Source organism: Monodelphis domestica, chromosome 5 (assembly GCF_027887165.1).
Source record: "Monodelphis domestica isolate mMonDom1 chromosome 5, mMonDom1.pri, whole genome shotgun sequence".
Classification (NCBI taxonomy): domain Eukaryota; kingdom Metazoa; phylum Chordata; class Mammalia; order Didelphimorphia; family Didelphidae; genus Monodelphis; species Monodelphis domestica.
In genome coordinates, this window is record NC_077231.1 from 311,747,544 (window position 1) to 311,768,144 (window position 20,601).

Below are 20,601 nucleotides of genomic sequence, written 5' to 3' on the forward strand. Positions count from 1 at the left end.
CGAACGAACGAACGAACGAATGAACGAACGAACGAACGAATGAACGAACGAACGGAGGAAGGAAGTCTTTATAGAAAGCCTGCATAGCACTTGTGGGAGTTGTGGAGATTTCTAGCTTATCAAGAGTGAACAATGGGGAAAAGGAACTAAAAAGAAGCCAGGCTTTCAGGGGACACAAAATCAAAGAGATAGTTGATGGCTAGGGGCTAGGCTGAGTGGCAGCAGATAAGCCTCCTTGGAGTTGGGCATTCCAGAATTGGGTGTCAGAGACTATCAAATCTTCCTTCATGATACCAAATTAAGAGAGAGATAGAGGAGGGATGAAGACTTGGAATGAAAGCCCCCTGGTTCAGAGGAAGGACCCTGTCAGCTGGCAAAGACAACTCCAGCTTATTTATTTACCTATTCTCTGAGTTATTTACCTTTCCCCCTCTTTGGTGGCCTGTTCTGAATCTCCAGCTCTCAAGACATGGAAACATCCCCAGATCAGAGAATGTCTCACTGGAACCCAATATTCATCTGGGAGGGAAGATGCTGACCAAACTGGACAGAGGCCAACCTTAAATCATCCTCTGTCACCCATTCTCCCACTCCCAAGAACAAGAATCATCTTAGAAGGCATTTCATCTTTTCCATTTGAGGCCTCCGGACCATCAATATGCAGCCTGACTGCTAAAGAGAGCAAGAGAGGGGAGCCATATCCGGAAATAATCACTTCCCTGTCACTTGAATAGATTAGAAACATGACAGCCATCACCAGTGCTGGGATGGGGGGGAAGGTGGGGAATGGGAAGGGGGTGTAACAGTTGTGTCAATCCTAAATGAAGGAACTGGTTCTCTCCATGCTGGTGGACTGTCTTCCTGGTCCTCAGGCACTGGCTATGGGACAGTATCCTGCCAAGGTGTATAGTGGGAAGGGACTTCAGAGGCATCTAGCCTAACCCCCTCATTTTACAGAGGGAGAAACAGAGACCCAGAAAAGGCAAGTGACTTGTGAAAGGTTACACAGGTAGAATTTTAAATTGGAAGGCACCTCAGAGGGCAGCTGGTTCAGCACCTTTATTTTACAGAGGAGGAAACTAAAACCGAGAAAAGTTGTGACTCAACCAAAGTCTCGAAAATAGTGATAAGAATCCCAGATCCAGAGCTGGAAGGGTTCCTAGGGACCATCTAATCCAACCCCCTCACTTTACATATGAGGAAACTGAGGCAGAGAAGTGCAATGACTTACCTTAGGTCACCCAGACTTGACCTTCTCCTTGTGCCAAGTTACACTGATGATTAGAATAAAACCATTGACTTGTGTGCCTCCTCCCATGAGCAGGACATCAGAGATGGCTTCGCCACATCAAAGAACAGGCTGCTGACAGCATTTTTTACAAGTTGTTCTTCACATAATTTACTATTTCATTTTTTCTAAAGAGCTGCATTGTGAGTTATGCAGCCCCAACTCAATCAGTGCCCAGGAAAAGTTCTCCCTCCACCCTCCCCATCACCTACTTAGACTTGGCAATGGCTTTCTTTATCTCAGAGGGCCAATCAACATTTGAAGGGAATACGAGTGTTGTTAAAAGATGCTTATTTTAATTGGATACTTAGGAAATTCGATTTCAGAAAATAGACAGCCTCACCAGAGCCAAGTGGTTAGGGTTCACTTACGGGTGAATTCTGCCCCAAAGGAGACTGCCATGGGTGTCTGAGATCAGTTATCCAATTCTATTCCAAAAGCTTTTAGTAAGTACCTACTGTGTGTACAGTGCTGGGATAGATGCTGTGGAAACAAAGCCAAAAAGAAAAATGAAGCTAAATAAAATAGCTCATATAGGAACACACAGGGTTACTGCAAGAGTTCTAGATCTGATGTGAGAAAGGTGGAATTTAAATATCTCATCTGTTAGATCATGCCTGTGTGACCTTGGACAGTCATGACTTCTTTAGTGGCCTTAGTCACTTGTGAAATGAAGGGGTTGTACTATATTATCTCCTTTAAAAATCGTTAACTTCTTTCTTAATAACAACTCTAAGACAGAAGGGCAAGGGCTAGGAAAATGGTGTTAAGTGGCTTGCCCAGGGTCATACATCTAGGAAGTGTCAAAGGCCATATTTGAACCCAAGTCCACCCGAAAGATGGTTTCCTAAGGCTCTTCTTACCTCTAGGCTTCTAGATTTGAGCCAGAAGGGATTTTAGAAGCCATCTAATTTAATCCTCTCATTTTACAGATGAAGAAACTGAGGTTCAGAAAAGTGAAGTGATTTGACCAGAGTCATAGGTGTCATAAAACGATTCAGAGCTCCAGAGCTTAAAATGACCTCAGAGGCCATCTAGTCCAAATTCCTCATTATATATGAAGCATGAAGACCCAGTTGGAGAGAGAGGAAGGAATTTGCCCATGATCACATAAGTAGCCTGACTCCTAACTGCCCTCCCTCGCCTCTTAACAAGTCAGAGAAAATTGGCCCTAGTGTTTTGCTTCCATGGCAGCACAGAGGTCTAAAAATTGGGGGGTTTTCTACTTTCCAAATTGTGAAGAAAGGAAAATGGTATGAGGGACAGGGAGTGTCTCATTCATCAGTGTTCTGTGCTCCAAGATGGCATCTTTCATGGGTACCATTTCCATGCAGAGGCAGACAATTTTTCCTGAGCAAAGCCTTCCACCCTGTGGTGAATGTGAGGCATTGCCTTCATCCTCCAGCATCACTGAATTGTGTACCAATTTCCAGTTATGGCTCTGCTGCCACCGTGTGGAATCTGACGGAAGAATTGGTATCAATCCCCAGAGAGCTCTCCCCAGCAGAGATAACGGGTCTCTTATTTCTCAACCCTTGGGCTTCCATCCTTCTAGCTTTTCTCTTCTCCTTTCTCTTCTCTGTTACTCCTTTCCTCTTACTGCCTACTATTCTCCTATTCCCTCTTTTTGTCTCTGTCTCTCAGTCTCTGTCTAAATGGAAAAAGCAGAATTGATTGAATTTAAATTTAAGACTAATAACTAAAGGTCCTTGAATGCCAGGCTAAAGTATGCAAGAAGCCTAAATTTAGTCAGTTCTATTTTTGACATGCCAAATTGAGGATGTGTCTGGAATGTACTGGAGAGGCAGTATAGTGTAGCATATAAGAAAGATGGCCTCAGAGTCAGCAAGACTAGAGTTCAAGTCAGAACTCTGGCATATACTGTATTTACTACAGGACCTTTGTGTAGTCATTTAACCTCAATGCCCCAAGCAACTTTGAGACCATAAATTATAGAGAAGGTATCAGCCTTCTTGGAAAAAAGGAATTTCCCAACCTGGGGGATCTCTGGACAAGAGAAATCCCAAGTCTGGGCACTCTCCCTGTCCTTATGATTAAGAGATTTAAAATATTATATTTTATAATTGTTTAATTAAAAATATGAGCTCAAACAATCCCACTCTTAAAATCATTTCAAGGTAGATTGAAAGCCAAACTAGCCCAGGTCCCTCTTGCCCTGACCCCAGGGTGGATTTCCAAGACAGGTATAGACTTGTAGACAAGACCAGTAATCTGGGCACCAGCACAGTTCCATCAGAGAGACTGAGGGAATCTTTTCTCTCCATTGCATACAGGAGTAGCCATGAGGCAGCTGGGTAGAGTACTAGATCTGGAATCAGGAAGACAGAATTAAAATCTTGTTTCAGACCTTTACTAGTAGTATGACCCTGGGCAAGTCAGTTACCTCCTTTCAGCCTCAATTTCCTCATTTGTAAAGTGGGAATAATAATAGTGCCTACCTCAGAGTTGTATATAAAAGCTAGCAATCCTCTTCCTCATTGTCATTCTGAATTTGGATGTCAGACTAGTCTGCTTTAAAAGTCATTCTGGTGGAACCATGCCCCAACTCAAAAAGCCTACCAAGCATAATTCAAATACCTTTGCCTTGGGCTGACAAGCTGATTTCCTCCTAAGTACTCAGTTTGGTATAGAGGTTATTATTAGCCCTATTTTGCAGATGAGAAAACTGAGACTCTAAGACATCAAGTGACTTGCAAAATAGACTAATAACTAGCCAGAGATGGGATTTTATCCCAGATTTATTACTCTAAAGCCAGCTCTCTTTTCACTTTGCTTCCCAACCTGTATGATCCAGTCTGGCAATAATAGCCCAATGGCAGTAGTCTAATGGCCAAGCATTGGAACAAGTCCAGCTTAGCAGCAGCCAAGGCTAATGAACCATTCAAGTTACCTGAGCTGTCCAGTCAGAACATCATATCTCTGATGTGTAAGCCTAGCTGAGAACAGGGGAACTTGTCTCACCAGCACCATTCCACAGCTAATTTCGTGAGGACCTTGGGAAGAAAGGACGGGAAGTTACAGAGTTGTGAGTCGTCTTGGTTGTGGGTTCCCTACCTGTACCTTGGTACTGCCATTGTACTGGATGTTTGTGGGAGAGAGTGCCCTCTGGTTTGAGAGGGAATGCTTTGTAGCTGCTGTTTTTGCGATGCCATTTGAGTAAATGCCTTAGCCAAAGAGCTGAGTCTACATGCTGATTATTGAAGGGAAATAGACTGGTGGGGGCTCTTGAACTAGTGTTAGGAGGTTAACCATCTACAGGGGATGCTTCTAGAAGCCTGAAAGTAAGAGCAGCTGCCCTCTAGCGACCCAAATGCCAGACTCAGGGTGGTTTGGGGGAGCAAACCCAGAGAGGGTGCTGTAAGTATAAACAAAATAGTTACAAGATGATGGGGGGCTGGAGGGTTAGCACTAGGTTCTGTGAAGCCAAATTCCTACTCTAGGCCAGGCACTGAAGATCCAGAAACAAATATAAAGCAGTTCTTACTCTCTTGGAGCTGACACTCTATTATGAGAGGACGTGAACTTAAAGTCAAACAGGGCTAGTCATCTCTCAGCTCCTCGACAGTACCAATCTCCTTTGCCATATAGACTTTAAAAACAAGCAGTGGGGAGTGGGACAAAGGTGGATCTGCAGTATCCATGCTTCCCCCTCCTTGCCCAACACATGCTCAAGTCTGATAGACACAGGCTATGGAGAAAGAAGGAAATAACATCACGGGAAACCTGCAAGGGGGGAAATGCCACTCTCCAAATTGAGTTATGGATTTGAAAGCTCTAATGGATTTTCCTCAAGACTTAAAGTTGGATCAGTCAGTGACAAGTGATCTAATTTACCCCATCAGGCAGAATGGGAGTGAGAGTGGCCAAGGGAAGATCATTGGCAGGCATCCTCTGATTCGTGAAATATGTCCTGGGTTTTCAGCCCCACACTCCTTTCTTGACTGAGGGAGGGCACCTCTGCCTTCCCTGTCCCTGTGGGACTGTCATAGGTGCAGGGTTCCAAGCAGCCTCTCCATCTCAAGCTCCCAAAGGCACTAGCTAGAAACTCTCCATTTAATTTCCATTTTAAAACACAAGGTTGGCTGGGATGGACCTTGTCCATCTGGATGGAGCACTTATTGTCTAATGTAAAAAATGGACTCGAATCCAGAACTTCAATACCCAGAAGTCCTTGCTCCACTTCCCCAAAATGCTTTGTTAATCTTAACACTAAAGACCATCTGACCTAGAGTCAGTTCAATGACCCTCCTTCACATATTCCACTCAATCCAACCAAATGGTTTTCTTGCTGTTCCTAATACACAAAACTTCTTTTCCCACCTTGGTGTCTTTGCCTAGGCTCTCTGTCCCCTAGCCTGGATTTTACTCCCTCCTCATCCCGATTATCAGCAGAATATTACTATGAAATGATCTTACCTTAGGGGAGAGTTTGCATTCATTAAAATAATTGGGCATTATCTACTGGGGAAAGATGAAAGAATCTGAGTGACTCAAACATAATGGATTATCACCAGGCTATAAGAAATGGTACCTTGGATGGAGACGGAGAGGCATGGGAAGGCTTGTAGGAATGGGGTGGAGGGAAGCAAGCAGCACTGGGGAGGAGAGAAAGAGGGAGACTCTGACAATCTAGATGCAAGTAACCAAAACAACAAAACTTTCACTCTTGAAGGCTGAGAAATGTTCATCACATTTTAACTATGAAATTTGGGACCAAGCAAGGTCTCAAAGCAGAGAAGGGAGAATGTGCTCGCCCTCACTTCGTGGCAAAGGCTGGGCTATTGCATATAATGTCAGATTTTTGTCATATTGCATAGCATTTTGTTGAAAGATTTTTCTTCCCTTTTGTTATTTCTTTATTATAAGGGATGACTCTCTGGGCAGGAATGGGCAGAGAGAGAAATGTAGATAAGTTAAAAAAAATAACATATATACTTATATTTAATATATTAATTATAACATATTATAATCAATTTATATATTATTTTATATATGAATATTATACATTAGATAATATTTATATATTAATACGTAATTTATATCTCTCTATATATTTATCTTCAAGACAAAAGAACTGGGCAATTTCCCAACATCCATCCAGCCTACTCTCTTCCTCCATTTCAGTTCTGGTTCAGTCCTTTCGGAACAATCCCATCATCCATTGTCTAATTGGACTCATTTTATCCTTCCTTCTCTGCCTGGATCCTTGCAGACATAAAGGCAACAATCAACCCACCTATTCAGAGCATTCATGGGTTCCTAAATCAAAGGAAAACAGCTTCCTCAGTCATCCCTGGTTTACTCCTCAACTCCATCCCCATTCGCCAAGCCTAGGGGTCCTAGAGTGCCTGCTTCAGGCTTCCTTGATGAGTGGCAGATCTGTTGAAAGGATTTCAGTTCCTGGTTCTTTGTTTGAGACATAACAAACATTTTTTAAAATGCAACTGTAATTTACGGAGCTGTTAATCTCCCTGGAGATGGGGAGGAGGAGCTGATTCATAAACTCTAAGAGCAGAATACGAGTGGTGTATACTCCTGACAGGACCCTGAGATGGAATTACGGCCCCATAATTCAAAGTCTGGCTGGGCTTTTTGTTCCCTAATGCATGTAGCGGAGACTTGTACAGGGTCACCATTTTCCCTCCCTCCATCCCGCCTCCCAATAAGTTTGCCCTCTAGTTCAGCCTCCTGTACTACTAGGGATGTTCGGTCTCTGGTTTGTTTTTTGAACTGGGGGGGGGGGGAGGAGGGCATTCGGCTCCCCCACCCTCCCCCCAGTGCTCTTTCTCCTGCCTCCTGCAGTCCCACTTCGCTGTTTATCAAACCAGCCTGGGCTATGAATCACCCAGCTGCTGTTCCCATATCCAAACAGGTCAGTCTTGCTCAGTCCCAGGAGGATGCACCACTTGGCTCCCCAGTCCTCCCAGGCACAAGAAATATCAGGCGGTCTTTGCAAAGGGCTCCGTAAATCATCTGTGTGGGGGGGCTGGGCTCCTTGTGACTTTGGACCAGTGTGGGCCATGACTAGTGAGCACAGTGGTCTCCTAACTGCTCTCCCTGTCTCTGGGCCCTCCTCATTCAGCTACCAAACTGGTATTCCTAAACCACCAATGTGGCCACCAAAAAGAATCCCCCTTCGTTAGGGCTTCCCTGGGATCTCCAGGCTAAAATACTAGCTTCCCACTCTTCTGCTGGGCCCCTTCCACCATTTGCCTCCCAAAGACCTTGATGGTCTTATTCTAAAGCCTTCCTTCCCTGTGAGTCCACTCCATTGGAGTCTCCATCCAGGACGTTCTCTCCCTCGTGTGCTTTAGAGGATGGTCTCCTGGGCTTCAGCCAGAAAAGGAAGCTTCTGGAGGCCAGGCAGCAGCTTTGCTTTTCTATTGGTAGCTCTTGCATTTTTTAGGCATTTACTCAAGCCCACCTCCCGGAACCCCGAGCTTCTTTCTAGGAACTCAGCTCAGGGGTCCCTTTCTGCTTCTCGTCAGATAGGAAGGGTTAGGGCTGCAGGGGATCCCAAAAGACGAGCCCAGAAATCCATTCCTGGTGGAGCTACAAAGAAAATAGCTGAAGTGTCCGTCCCCTGGCAAAAGCATGAGAAAGAAAGACCCTGTGTACATCAAAATGTTTATAGCAGGGGGCAGCTGGGTGGCTCAGTGGATGGCGAGCCAGGCCCAGAGATGGGAGGTCCAATCTGGCCTCAGACACTTCCTAGCTGGGTGACCCTGGGCAAGTCACTTGACCCCCACTGCCTAGCCCTGACCGCTCTTCTGCCTTAAGAACCAAAACATAGTATTGATTCTAAGACAGAGGGTTTGGGTTTAAAAATATATATTTAGAGCAGCACATTCTGTAGAGGTAAAGTAGATGGTGGTGTATTGAATGGAGCTCAACTTGGATTCAACAAGACAGGACATGGGTTCAAATCTGTATTCAGATGCAAATAATGTCACCTCTCTCTGCCTTAGTTTCTTTACCTGTAAATTGAAAGAGTTGAACTTGATGTTCTCCAATATCCATTCCAGCTCAAATCCAGGACGTTCACGGTCTTATGGTCCGGTGGAATGGTAAGCATTTGTGTAGATGCCCATTGACCGGGGAATGACTAAAGAAATCATGTGCCTGGAAAGCCAAACCCCTAAAAGTGAAAGGGCCAGAGCAGCCCTCCGTAATCTTAAAGGTCTCCAGAGACTTCTTTTCTGTCACACAAGACTCTATTATATAAGGGATGCCAATGACTCAAAACCAGCCAATATGACCCCTCAGTTGCTGGTTCAGATGATGAGGAAGAGGAAGAGGAAGAGGAAAAGCCCTGGATTCAGATTCAGACAATGTAGGTTTGAAGCTCTGTTCCGCCATTGATTGGCTGTGTGACTGTGAGCAAACCTCCTCCCCTCGGCTGGATGGGAATTTCCTTATCTACAGCCCTGATAGAACTGGACTGAACGATGTCTAAATCCTGACGTTCTTAGAGAGAGAGCCAGAAACTGGAGTGAGAGGACACGCGGTCACTGCTGAGCCCTGTGACTCCTCGTCTGTGTGGCACTAAGCGCGTGGACTCGCCCCCTCCTAATCTTGGAGGTGAGTCCTTTGGCTTCAATGATGTTGACGGTCCCTTCCTGTGATTCGAATCCTGCAATCCTCAGAGGAAAGGACAGGACAGTGTCACCGAGATTTTCAAGAGCCCCAGTTCTACAGAACAGCACGAGCTGTTCTATTTTCTGGCCATGTTAGAAGGTGGAGGATCTTCTTACATTAAGCATAGAAATCCTCATTTTCCCCTGTTGGTCTGAATCAGCAAGTTCATTGCAAGAGGAAACTCCCAGTGAGGAAATTCTCTCCACCAGTGCAGATTGGGCCCTGCTCTGCCACCTAAAGACATAAAGTCATTTGGAGAGCTAAGAGGTTAGGCCATTTACCCAGGGACCCACAGCCTGTGTGTTTTCAGAGTTAGAACTAAAACCAGATCTTCTTGACTCCACTATACCAAATTATCTATCTGTCTGTCTGTCTGTCTGTCTATCCATCTATCCATCCATCCATCTATCTATCTATTTTTCTATCTGTCTGTCTGTCTATCTGTCTGCCTATCTATTTTTCTGTCTATCCATCTACCTATCTGTCTGTCTGTCTATCTGTCTGTCTATCCATCTATCCATCCATCCATCTATCCATCCATCTATCTATCTGTCTGTCTATCCATCTATCTATCTATCTATCTATCTATCTATCTATCTATCTATCTATCATCTATCTATCTATCCATCCATCCATCCATCCATCCATCCATCTATCTACCTATCTATCTATCTATCTATCTATCTATCTATCTATCTATCTATCTATCTATCTTGTTATTATCACATTCTGCTGAAGGGAGAGCAACAGGAGGTAATGGATAGAAAGCCAGTTTCCAAATCAAGAAGACCTGGGTTCAAGGCCTGTTATTGACAGATACTAGGCAGCTGGGAAGCATCATGGTGCTTAGAATGGCAAGTCTATAGTCAGGAAGACTCACTTTCCCGAGTTCAAATCCAGTCTCACACATTTACTAACTCTGTGACCCTGGGCAAGTCACTTAACTGGTTGCCTCTGTTCCTCATTTATAAATTGAGCCGGAGCTACTCCAACATCTTTACCAAGAAAACTCCAAATGGAGGTCCCAAAGAACCAGACACAACTGAAATGACTTCATACATCGACACCTACTGGGCAAGTGACCCTGAGAGAGTCACTTAACTTGTAAGTGCCCCAAGTAACTCTAAAGCCATAAGTTTGGACGATTTGCATCCTGAGTAGCCAGAAGTAGTTTCCAGGAAATTCCCTCCGCAGTACTCCAGCAGCTCTTGGTCTCAGCCGTGAGGTACCCCTCCAGGGTGCAAGGAAGCCCGGTCTGAGCGTCTCGGTCCTCCCAGGAGCTCTGTGCAGGAGGCGCTCTCAGCTCGGGGGCCTCCTGTGCTTCTCTTGGCATCAGGAGGGCTCCAGGCAAGACCACGGACTCTAGACAACTTGTTTTCTTTGCTCAGGAAACAGAGTGTTTTCTACACTCACGAAACCCTAGGGCTGAGCCAATAATAGGAGGAATAAGAGTCGCGCTTCCCCTTTGCCTGGCGTGTCTTCAAGCTCTCCCGCCTCCCTTACGGGGCGCAATCGCTCAGGAGAGACACGTCAAACGTCGCTTTGACCTTCTACCGCGTGACTCCTGGACGGAGCTCCCTGGGGCGACGCAACACGGCCGTCCTTCAGCCGAGACCATCCGGAGGAATGGCCAGAGAATGGACGATTCTCTCCGCTTCCTTCCTAGCAACCGCGACAGCCGGCCCTGGGCAGCCAACCGAGTGAATTTGAAAACCAAATCTGCGAGCGCGCGGGCTCCTGCGTGATTAATCTGCTCCGTCTATCGCCCATCTGTTGTTGTCACCAGGAGACCAGGAGAGGGAAAGCGGCGCGGGCCCTGTTCACTTGGGCAGGCCAGCTGGAGCCTCTCCTTCTCCCCGGCCATGGGGGGGGGGGGGGGGCAGAGGCACGCCTGGGAGAGGGGGAGAACAAAGGCTTCTCCGGCTCTGGCCTCCTTGGGCCAAAGCGGCTCTTTGGGAGCTTCGGATTCCTCTCGGCTAAATAATATTTCAGCTCGCAGCCCTGGGCTAAACGGGGCTCCGAGGCTCATTCGATTTCTTTTGCCTCTTACTAAAGACACCTGAGAAAAATGGGGTGCCGATGGGGTCTGCTAAAGAAGGGTGGACGTGAGCGGGCTTTTAGATTCCCTGGGCCAGTGCCATCCGTTGTCAGAGGAAGACATTGAGGCCCCGGGAAGTACATGACTTGCCCAGTGCCCTCAGAGGTGAGATTTGAAACCAGAACCCGTCTCTCTTAAAACTTCATCAAGTTCAAAACTGTTTCTAAAATTATCATTTCCTCATTGATTGAGGGGCAGCAGGAAAGGCTCCATGAAATGCCCCCGACCTTTGAAGAGGATGAAAATTCAGAAAGGCAGAAATGAGAAGGGAGGGCATGCCAGGCGGGGCACCCATAGCTTATGTCAGGAGGGGGAGGCAGGATAGGGAGCTCCGGCTTCTGGGGATCACCCTGGGCACCCAATTTGGCTGAAATCTAGAGCTGAGGAAAGCTGGAAGGACAATTGAAAATCTGGAAAATTAAGGGGTGGGGTGGGGTGACTGTATCAGAAAATGCCAGAAGATGGTGATGAAAGCCATTTTTGGTCCAAATTTGTCATTTATCACTCTGAGAACCTCCTAGATCAGGAAACTCCCCAACCCAGAGTCATAGGAAGATGGCTGGGCCACCGAGATGTAAAGTGACTTGCTGGGGGTCACATAGACAATATGTGTGTTCTCAGCAGAACTTGAACCCAGGACTCCTGCATCTCTGAAGCCAACCAGAACTCCCTCTGAAGAGAGCTGAAATGTATACTACAGTTTGAATAGGTTCTCTTTTTTAGAGCCTCACAACATTCCTGAGGTTTGTATATCTCCAGTGTACAGATGAGGAAACTGAGGTTGGGGGAGGGAGGTTGTCACTTGCTCATGGTCCCCGAGCTCTGTAGGTCAGAGGTGAGATCTGAATTCCAATCCCTGGTTCAGCTCTTTATTACATAAAGTGTTGTATCCAGAACCATTCTTTTCTTTCTTTTCCCCCTGATAGAATGCATCTCGGATATTATAATGGAATTAAGGAGAGAAGTAAGATGTGTTTGCCCAAATCAGACGTTCTGTATCTATTCTACCAAATTCATTTTTAATTGGATTTCCTTGTGGCAAGCAGTTCTTGGCGAGGAAACGTCCTCCCCCTCCCCCCCCCCCCGGCAGAGTGGCACCTGCTCAGGTAAGCTTAGTCTTAGGGCATTGTCGGGGCCTGAGAGCTGGAGGCCACACTGGAAGCCAGGCTGCCCTTGACCAGGGAGTGAGCGTGAGTGTGAGCTCCTTCAGAGACTGGATCTGGCCAGCCTGTGATCATGCTCAGCACACAGCTAGGCTAGGCATCTTGGGACATCCTGCTGTCTGTACTGGCCAGCCACAGACCACACGCCCCGTCTCCCCAACTTCCCCCTCCAAGTCCCTGTCATTGCTTCGGAGAAGAGTCCATCAATGGGCTGCCCAAAGGCTTCGCTCTCTTCTTTCCATGTTGTCTCCCCAATAAACCTCTTGAGGGGAGGGACTGCCTCATTTTTATCTCTGTATACTCAGTGCTTGGCACAACATTCTTGTTGATTCATTCATGCCTGGCTCCAAGGCGAGTGTCTAACCCCTATGTGATGAAACATGCCTCAGTGAAGCATCATGTCCGACTCCTCATGACCCCATCTGGGGTTTTCTGGGCAGGAACTCTGGAATCATTTGCCATTTCCTTCTCCAAATCATTCCACAGATGAGGAAACTGAGGCAAACAGGGAAAAGTGACTTGATGAGTCACACAGCTAGTGTATGGTTTGCCATTTCCTTCTCCAAATCATTCTACAGATGAGGAAACTGAGGCAAACGGGGAAAAGTGACTTGATGAGTCACACAGCTAGTGTATGGTTTGCTATTTCCTTCTCCAAATCATTCTACAGATGAGGAAACTGAGGCAAACAGGGAAAAGTGACTTGATGAGTCACACAGCTAGTGTATAGTTTGCCATTTCCTTCTTCAAACCATTTTACAGATGAAGAAACTGAGGCAAACAGGGTAAAATGTCTTGCCCAGGGTCACACAACTAGTAAGGGTCTGAAGCCAGAGTAGAGCTCAGGAAAATGAGTCTTGGTGACTCCAAGCCCAAAGCTCTGTCCATTGGGCCACCCGGCTTCTCCTATGAAGCATACTTGCAGTAACTATGTTCTAATTTTGCCGCTACGGTGGGGAGAGCTCTGTGGCCCTCTTAATTAAGAGTGGGACGATGCTAAGATACAGTCAAAGGCTCTTGGCGAATATTTAACTGAGCAGAAATGACCCTGTTGGGTTTCCAGAGTCCTGACCAAGATCACAGACATCACGGGGCCAGGCTCACTGTTGCTTGGGCACACTTGGAATGGGCACGGCTGCCTCGGGGCATGTGGGCTGGCTTCTGGTCCCCGAGATTTCCTCAAGCTTCTCCCTTGCTTGTCGGCTCGGTGGTTTATGATGTCTCCACTGATCTGCAGCCAACGGAGCACTTTTAATAATTTACAACAAAGACCCTTAATTTTTAATGGCTTAGAGAGAACGCCTACGTTGGTACATACCAGAGGGCACAACGGCCAATGAGAAAAAAGGCAGCGGCGAGCCTGCCTCGGCGCACGTGTCTGCGTGTGCACGGATGTATGTGGGTATCTCTATATTTCCAAGTTTTATTTTATTACCCAAATTGAATGCATAATTGAAGAGTGTGTCAACTCTGAAATGGCTGTTCATGTCTTATTCACGGAGGAGATAATATGGCTTCGACTTCATTAACTGCGCACGTTTGGAAGCCCCTCCCATTGTGTTTGGATCTCTCCTGTGATTTTCTAATATCTTAACCCAGGCTAAGGCTGCCTGCCAGCGCAGGGGGTGCCAGCTCCTTTTGCTGCGTTTTGATCAGCAAGAGAATTATGGCTGTCATTCCTGGGATTACAAGAGAGTAGGTTTATCCCTGGAAGAAAGCTTGGAAATTCACAAGATCACAGATTTGGAACCGAGGGAAGCCACTTAATGTACGCCCCCTCATTTTACAGAAGAAGAAACTGAGGCCCATGGTCCTAAACGAGGAAGTATTGGAGTGGGTGATCCAAGCCAGATTTCCCAGCTCTGAATTTGGCTCTTTCCATCAAGCATTGGACAGCTCTGGGGCCCTTAAAGTGATCCCAAATATCTAAAATCCAAGCACAGACCTGGGGTGGGTCACATAATTGGACTTAGCAATATCAGAGATCATCATGTGGGGAAAAAAAAGATGGGAAAGAGCCAGGATAAATATTTTTCAAGCCTCGGTAGAGAACAAAGAGTATCTGGCCTTCAGAGGCACATAAAACTAAAAATGTTTGCAATCTCAAAATAATCCCTTTTTCAGATAAACCATATGTAAAAATATGAATGCCTCAGAGAGGTGCTTTCTGGGGAATCCACTAACAGCCTCCACCCCTGCACACTGGCTTCATTCGACCCATGAAGAATTAGTGGGAAGACTTCCTTCTGTAGGGTTATATGTGAGGCCATGAACTCTCTCTCCTCAGAACTCCCACCAAGTTCAGACAGGAGGACAAGAATGGGGGCCCAGAAGGCCTTGGCCTTTCCTTGGCCATCAAAAGGCCTCTGAGCAACTCATGGATGACCAGTTTGTTGAATTGCTCTAGAGGGGGCTCCTGGTCACATGCAATGAACTTTGAGGTTCCTTCAGATGCTCTGATATGTAACTCTGGTTGGAGGCCAATTGATGTCTATAGGATGGATCCAGAGAATCCTGGAGCTTAAGCAAATCAATCAGTCATTGGACAAGTAATTATCAAGCAGTCAATTTCTCTCTCCTTTTTTCCCTTCCCTTGTTCTATGTTTCTCTATTGTTCTGCCTCTCCTTCTTGGTCTCTCTCTCTCTCTCTCTCTCTCTCTCTCTCTCTCTCTCTCTCTCTCTCTCTCTCTCTCTCTCTTTCTTTCTCAGCCTCTGTCTCTCTCTCTCTCTCCCCCTATCTTTCTCAGCCTCTGTCTCTCTCTCTCTCTCTCTCTCTCTCTCTCTCTCTCTCTCTCTCTCTCTCTCTCTCTCTCTCTCTCTCTCCCCCCCTATCTTTCTCAGCCTCTGTCTCGCTTCTTTCTTTCTCTGTCTCTTTGTCCCTCTGTCTCTGATTTTCCCTTCCAATATGGTACCGATTGAAAATGAAGAGTTGATGGTCTGGATCCAGTGAATGGAGAATGGGGCAATTATCTCTCCTCTCATCAGAGAAGTAGGGGGGCTGCCAAAACAGAACTACATGTGTATCTGGGAGGACACATCTGTATTTTGGTTGTCTTGGCTAACTATTCTTTGTTACAAGAGAGGATTAAGCTCTGGGTGTGAGAAGAGGATTATCTCCAGAAGTGTTGATGCTGTAGAAACTCAAGGCATGGATATGTCTTATTTTAAGAAGGAGAGGCTGGGAGGGGGGGCTGTGCCTATAATGCCAGCCACTAGGGAAGGCTGAGGCTGGTGAATCACTTGAGTTCAGAGTTCTGAGCTGCTTGCTATCCACTTTCAAAGAGAGTACTGATGGACTCAGGACAGTTTGAAACATATCTTTAAAATTTTCCTTTTCTTCCTTTTTTTGCCATGTGGCTAATGTGGAAATATGTTTGCACGTCTTCCTAGATAGAAAGAATATCTTGGTAGGGCAAGGTCTGGAGGAAGGGAGTCAATTTGGAACTAAAAATAAAAATATTTGTGTGCATACACACACCATAGAAAAAGTTCTGAGCTACAGTAAGGCTAAAACCAATCAGGAGTCCTCACGGTCTGGTGCCAGTGTGGCAGACTCCCTCGAGAGACCATCAGGCTGGCCAAGGAGGGACAAAGCAGCCTGGCTTAGAACTAGAGCAGGTCCAGAGTCAATCAGTAAAGGTGAGGTAGAGGCCTGGGAGGAAGGGCAGAAGGGGAGGAAGAAAGAAAGATGCAGAGCTGAGGATCTGATCTCTCATCCACTCTGGGTTCTTCTTTACTGAGATTCATGCATGCAAGTACAAGAACAAAGTGGTTAGTTAGCAAAGATGGGCTTTCCTAGCATGTCTGTCCTGCCTCAGTTCCTTCACTAGAATTCTTCCAGGAGAGTCTGGATGAGCACTGGTCAACAATGAAGCAGAACTCTTGGCAAGAATGGGTTCCTTCCAGTTCTGAGATGCTGCAACTGGTTTCTCTTCACACCACTGGAGCCTTCTCATTCTAGGAAGAAGACCCCAGGTGAGAGTAGTCTCGAGTGGAAATCTCCCATGTAGTTCATCTTCTCCTCTGCCTCTTCCATCAGATGAGACACTCTAACAACTCTTAATAGCCCCTTAGATTCACTTACTTTGACCTTTCCACAAGTTATAACTTAGCCAAATATTATTTCTGTTGGGCTTGTCCCTGAAATGGAAAAATAACAAACCATTAACTCCTCAGATTTTTTTTAAACCCTTAATTTCTATCTTGGTAGAAACTCTAACACAGAAGGGTAAGCATTAGGCAAACCGAGTTAAGTGACTTGTGTAGGGTCACACAGCTAGGACATATCTGAGACCAGTTTTGAGTCTTTCATGTAATGTGTATTTCCATATTGTTCATGTCATTATAGAAGACACATATCACATCCAATAGAAATATAATAGAAATAATGGAAGATGGTGTGCTTGGATCTGCAGTCAGATTCCCATAGTTCCTCCTTTGGCTGTGGATTGCATTTTCTTCATGAGTCCTTTGTGGTTATCTTGGAGACTTACTCAACTGATAACGGTTCAGTCCTTCATAGTTGATCATTCTATATTTCTATTGCTGAATACATTGTGCTCCTGGTTCTCAAGTCACTTTGCATCAGTTCATATAAGTCTTTCTGGGTTCTTCTGAACTCATCCTGTTCATCATTTCTTATAGCACAATAGCATTTCATTACAATCATATACCACTGCTTGTTCTCCCAGTCCCTTCAGTTCCCAATTCTTTACCACTACAAAAAGAGCTGCTAATAATATTTTGGTAAGATAGGTCCTTTTTCCTTGTCTCTGCTCTCTTTGGGATACAGACCTCCTAGTGTATTTGTTGGGTCAAAGGGCATAGTTTTGTAGCCCTTTGAACCTGGTTCCATATTGCTCTTCAGAATGGTTATATTAGTTCACAATTCCACCAATCATGTATCAGTGTCTCAAGTTTCCTACATCCCCTCCAACATTTATCATTTTCCTTGTGGTCATGTTAGTCAGTCTTATAGGGGTGGAGCAGTATCTCACTAATCAATAGTTATCAGGAGCTTTCTTTTTAAATGACTATGGAGATTTTTCATTCTTACTCTAACGACTGCCTGTTCATACATATCCTTTGACCACTTTTTGATTGGGGAGTGTTTTTTTCTTTATTCTTAATCTTATCATTTTTATTTATTTATTCTTACACATTTGACTCAGTTCTCTAAATGTTTGAGAAATGAAGCTTTGTCAGACACTTGCTAAGAATTTTTTTTTGTCATTTCCCTTGTAATCATGGTCACATTGGTTTTATCTGCACAAAAACACTTCATTTAATGTAATCAAAATTATCTAGTCCATTTTTCATAATGTTCTTTATGTATCAGTGAAAGAAAAAAAAAGTAGAACAATGGCCAGAGGCCCAGATTGGTTGTCAAGAGGCTCTGGGTTCAAGTGTTTCCTCAGATCCATTCATTAGCAGTTAGCTGTAAAGCTCAGTGTCCTAGGCAGTTTTCTAAGATTATAAATTACAGACAAGGTTCTAAATCTGGAAGGGAGCACAGGAGCCATCTGCTCAACCTTGCCCATTTCATAGCTGAGGAACTGAGGACCACAGAAGTGAAGGTGCACCCCACATCACAGGGGTGATAAAGAGCAACGTTGGAATTTAAAGCCTTTGACTAAGAATCTTACACTCTTTCCAATGGCTCACACTGCCTGGCACAGTACAACAGCCCTTTAGGTTACCATGAGCCCCAACTTCAAGGGCCTGCCTTCTGACTGTGCACCCCTGAGCCTGCCTCCTCCCACATCAAAGGGCAGGTTTGGCTGTGACAATCCCCAAGGTCCCTTTGGGATGCTGGGAATAATTCCTGATGGGGCGCCGCCCTCAGAGCAGCCAGAACATCTTGGCTTCTTTGGTGCCTCCGTGAGGGGAGGACCAGGTGCCTCACGGTCCCTGTTTCCCTGGGAAACAATTGTGCTTGACAAACTTCAAAGGGCTGGGGAGAGAGCTGCTGTGATTGGACTGCATGGACATATGTGTGTGACAGGTCTGTCTACACATGCATGTTAGACCTAGGCTGTGTTTGACACATGTGATTGTGTGTGCACATACATGTTAGACGCAGGTGTATGTTGGACATATAGGTGTATGGGGGCTCTACATGTGTTAGATGAGTATGTGTTATACATGTGGTATGTATGTATATGCTGGCTAGAAGTGGACTGATATGTTGGCCATGTGGTTTACATGTGTGTTGGACTGCTGGTCTGTACATGTGTGCATCATGTGTATGAACATTTTAATGTTGATTTTTATGTGCTAAGCATGTGGGTTTGTACCTGTATGTTGGTCACACATATTATAGATATGACTGCATATCCATGCTACACATGAAGGTCTACGCATGGCAGCTGGGCTTTCTCCAAGCTTTCTCCTCAGAGACCGGAATTCTCTGGCCCAGAAAAGTCCTAATGAAGAAACTGCCTTCCCTGTAGATGAGTCCCTTCCCTGCAATTGAGAGCCTGGGAGACTTGCCTGGGGCGCTGCTTCTAGACAAGGTCAGGGGTGGGCTGTGACCCTCGATCTTGTCTTCTTGTTCTCCCGCCTGGCTCCCCGAGGCTTCCCCCTCGCTGCTGCCTCTCAGCAAAAGGTCATTAAAGGAGGGAGTGATCTGGAGGCAAAGTGATTCCCAGACCCGACCGCCTGGCTGAGCCGCCTCTGATCCTGCCTCTGCTGCGCCACGCCATCTGCTGTAACTGAGAAAAAGAATCAAAAGGGACGATCTGAGGAGACTAAATCAGTCGAAGGAAGGAAGCCGCGTGCATCGTTAGGCGGAGAGCTTCGCTAACACCAGGACTACCTGGCTCACGTGGGGAAGGCACGCCCAATGGGGCAGATGTAGCATGGGCGGTGACTGGCCCTTCCCAGAGGATGCCGTTGCCGATACAGCTGTGGAGCTTCCATTGCCATTCACGGAAAGCCGGGCGTGTGGGAAAGCTTCTCCCGGAGACCTTCCCCCTTCCCTGCAGTCCTGGCCTCCCTTGTGTTACTTCATCCCCGAAAACTCCAGGAAAATGGAAGCTTCTGGAGGGCAGGCGCTGTTTGTGCCTTTGGGGCCCAATGTCGGGCACCAAAGAAACTGGTTCAGTCGTGTGGAATGGAATCCCATTTCTTCTTGGAAGCTCTCGAGCCCCCGGGGCCCAGATGGCTCTGACTGTCTGGTCTTCTGGTGTCTCTGGAGTGTCACTCACTTCCTTGTCACGGTTCCTCCTAGCTGAATTAAGAATCAAGTGCTGTCCTTTCCAGCGAGTCTGATTCTTTGCCACCCCATTTGCGGTTTTCATAGCACAGATACTGGAATGATGTGCCGTTTACTTCTCCACCTCATTTTACAGATGAGGAAACTGAGGCCAACAAGATTAAATTACTTGCCTGGAGCCCCAGAGCCAATCAGTGTTTGAGACGGAGGTCTGTGCCATCCCCACCATCTTGTCTGTTGCTGGAGTTGCCCTGAAGACACAAAGGATCTGCTTACATTCCCATACTTTCATTCAATTCCAAGAAGCTGAAGAATGTGCTTAGCTGACCTCCAAGAGAAAGACAGGAACAAATTCCATCCTCACCCTTCTCCTCCTCCAGGGACCTCCGTGCTCCTCAGGCTTGGAAGAGGTGCTTCCCTTGCAGTGATCCCATGACTCTTCCATCCAAAGTTATTGTTGTTTGGTGATGGCCACCTCTCCATGATCCACTGGACTGTCTACGGGGTTTTCTTGGCAAAGATACTGGAGTGGTTTGACATTTTCTCTTCCAGTGGATTAAGGCAAACAAGAGACCAAGGGACTTACCTAGGGTCACACAGCTAGTGAGTGAATGTCTGAGACCACATCTGAACTCAGGTCGTCCTGACTCCAGCCCCAGCACTCTAACCACTGAGCACCTAGCTGCCTTTTCATTGAACAGTGACCCCAAATCACAGAAGCTTGGCTGTAGGAGACTCTCTCAGAAGTCATCTCATTTTCCAGGTGACATCTTTCTTGATCTTCCCAAGGGCTAAGTGCCCTCCCTCTCAAATTGCCTTATATTTAATTCCTTTAACTTTATTTGTATTTTCTCTTTATAATTATTCTGTAGATACTTACATGCATTGACTATCTCCCCCTTCAGAATGTGCACTTCCTGCAAGTAGGGATTATTTCATTTGTTGCATTTGTAACTCAGTGTCTGGCACATAGTAGGGATTGAATCAGTGCTTGTCAATTGATTGATTGAGCAAGAATCCCTTCTACAAAACCAACAGTGTGCAATGCTAATAACCAAACTTGGCCTTGGAAGAGATGAGGAAATGCACCTCCCTGCCTTCTTTGCAGAGCTGGGGGACCATATATGGATGTGGGGCACTATTAAAGCGTTGTCAGACTCTATTAAAGCCTTCATTC

General features: G+C 46.0%; 1 long non-coding RNA gene across 1 annotated transcript; it reads left to right on the top strand.

Annotated features, from left to right (window-relative positions):
* The first annotated feature begins 10,485 nt into the window (after positions 1-10,485).
* LOC103093917 (uncharacterized) lies at positions 10,486-12,480 on the top strand. The gene is made up of 3 exons (XR_008911929.1): positions 10,486-11,150; positions 11,670-11,788; positions 11,972-12,480. It is a non-coding gene; the product is annotated as an uncharacterized LOC103093917 (long non-coding RNA).
* Positions 12,481-20,601: the final 8,121 nt, after the last annotated feature.